Raw genomic sequence first — 2,637 nt, 5'->3', positions numbered from 1 at the left:
TTTCACAATGCTAGAAAATTTAAACATCATTTCATAATTTGCAATTTTTGATATGGTGATATTAGCCCTTTTCATCAATGGGCCCGTGAACGCAGACAAGGTTATAAAACTTCAGATTTAGCTACACAGTGCACTCATAGGTATGCATTCAATCTCAGAATACCGTCTTTTTCTCTGAATCTTTCTTATATTCTACCCTGTCAATTGTTCTTTAATCATTTCTGTTGGACCAATTTTTTCCTGGAATTGAAATGAGACAGATACAAGATTTATGTTGAAGGGCTTGCATGGTCAGTGAGTCAAAAGTACATTCTACCCTGTGATTTGTATCTCTGCTCATAAATCCCCACTACTATGATTTCTTCACAAGGAGTTTGCTGCCAACAATACATTACTGGCCAATAAATCAGAATGACAAATGCAACTCCATCAAGTTTGCAGTAGACTTGGGCAATAAAAATGCAGAAAAAAGGTCACATTCTATGTATATGACAGTGCTAATTAATCTTCTGTTACCTTAATCGTTTTAGAAATTTAATGTTTGAGCACAATAACTGTCGACAGGCACAAGAAATTGGAAAATCATGGAGCAAATTTGTACATGAGGAGCTACAGATGAAGTACATTTCATATGATAATACAGAAGCAGGAGCAGAACGTACTGTCAAACAATTTGTTGCAGCAGTAAACAAACTTCAGGAAAAAAACAATACAGTGGTAGTTCCAAATGGTATCCAGCAGCAGTTAGTAGAACCAATGTCAGTCAGAGGCAACAATCATGTTGGACAGAACTGCATTTCAATTTCATGATCGAACTGAACCTCATTTTTATTTTTTAAAATTTCTAGGTCGCTAATGAAGATAATTTGTTGATCGATATTGCAAACACATCAGGCAACATAGGTATATCTATTGCCGCAACAGTGCTCGAAGAATACTTGAATGCACACTTCTATGGAACTAAGATCAAGAGACTATTTAAATACCCTCTGTCATTTGGATGATAAAAACTGAACCTCATTTGTATTTTTTTATATTTGTAGGGCGCTAATGAAGATAACGAGTTTATCGATATTGCAAACACATCAGCCAAGTGGTTGTATGACAGGTCCAAAATGTCTATATTTTGGTCATTTGATATTCTTATAGTATTGTTCCAGGTTTGTGTTTGTGTTACACGTTTACTGCCCGAATCTCAGTAACATTACTGCGTTTCTTAGCTATTTGACCACTTAACTGATTGCAAGAAAGATTAATTTCAGACATATAATCAACAATGCTACTTTCGTAGGAATTTCAGATGAATACAACCTTTGCTGAAACATCATACTACTTTTACCAATGAATGTCTTTCAGCTGCAACCATATAACCAATTGATAACTAAGGTTGATGTGGACTACACTAAATTATTTGGTACATACAGCTTTTAGCTCAAGTTTGTCTAATAGCACAACATTTGCAAGGTAAATCGTTTGTATTTCTTAAACTCTGTTATCTTCCTAATCGTTCATGTATATATTCGGAGTCTATAATGTGAATCACTTTGCAGGAGTTTGTCGTGCTGATTGCCCCTCACGTTCGTTGGCACACGCCTTCTACATGGGAGCGACCACCAAACACTCACTTCCTGTCGAGGTTTGTAACACTTGATCTTAACATTATAAAAATTAATCACGTTAACAATATAAAATTTTAAAGATTAACAATATTGCAAGAAATCACCAAGCTTACACTCGAATATTTACTTTTTTGAAGCCTTTATCATTTATGATGTATGTGCTTGACTTTTTTATGGGATCGCTGTCAGTTGTAATATTTAAATCATTATAGATGACTATCTAGCACTTCATGTGGTTTGAACAATTGAACGCAAAATGTGTAAAGATCAAAACTTGCAGATTAGTCACCATAATTACGAAGTTGGTCAATTTACAATTTGTGAGAGAAGTTGTGGAATGATGTACTCTGATGTTTGCCTTTTCTTGAGATCACTTTCTTATTTGCAGTAGTTGCATTATTATGAGTTGACATCATTAAACTATTGTTTGCTTCTGAGCTCAACAGCCAGAAAATACTATCCTTCTAGACAGCGTCTCACCCTACCTATTCAACCTGGGTCAAAAGAGAGGCCAACTGTTCTTCACTACAAGAAGAGTCTCAATGAATATACTAATGGGAGCACAAGTGAGTTAACCGTACAGAGGCTTCAGTTGTTGCAGTATATTTGAAGTGAAAGTTCATCAAATCTTAACTCACAATTCTATTGAGTAATACCACAACATTTCCACGGTAAATCATTTGTATTTCTGGAACTGTGTCATCTTCCTAATCTTTCATGTATCTATGCGGAGTCTATAACCTCAATTACTTTGCAGGAGCTGGTCGTCCTGCTTGACCACCACGTTCGTTGGCACACGTCTTCTACATGGTAGCGACCACCAAAAACTCAGTTCCTGTCCGCTACAGTTTTACAAGAAGATTCGAATGCACTGATTTCTGGAAATAGTATCGACGGAATGTATATAAAGAAGAAAACAGCATTTGATCTTTGCATATGTAACAGTTAGCGATAAAAATCATGTTGTTATAATATATTTTAGTAGTTTATTAGTTATGAACAACATATTTTTATCATT

The 2,637-nt window shown here is 35.2% G+C and overlaps 1 long non-coding RNA gene across 3 annotated transcripts; it reads left to right on the top strand.

Annotated features, from left to right (window-relative positions):
- Nucleotides 28–2,574, top strand: LOC109224596. 3 transcript variants are annotated; one of them, XR_002067725.1, is made up of 8 exons: nt 28–140; nt 261–472; nt 565–758; nt 849–903; nt 1,044–1,464; nt 1,551–1,636; nt 2,066–2,290; nt 2,377–2,574. It is a non-coding gene; the product is annotated as an uncharacterized LOC109224596 (long non-coding RNA). The 3 variants fall into 3 exon arrangements; XR_002067726.1 differs by having other exon boundaries at nt 565–903; nt 1,044–1,160; nt 1,292–1,464; XR_002067724.1 differs by having other exon boundaries at nt 565–903.

The sequence above is a fragment of the Nicotiana attenuata genome, chromosome 3, assembly GCF_001879085.1.
Source record: "Nicotiana attenuata strain UT chromosome 3, NIATTr2, whole genome shotgun sequence".
Lineage (NCBI taxonomy): Eukaryota > Viridiplantae > Streptophyta > Magnoliopsida > Solanales > Solanaceae > Nicotiana > Nicotiana attenuata.
This window is presented reverse-complemented; position numbering and strand designations above follow the sequence as displayed.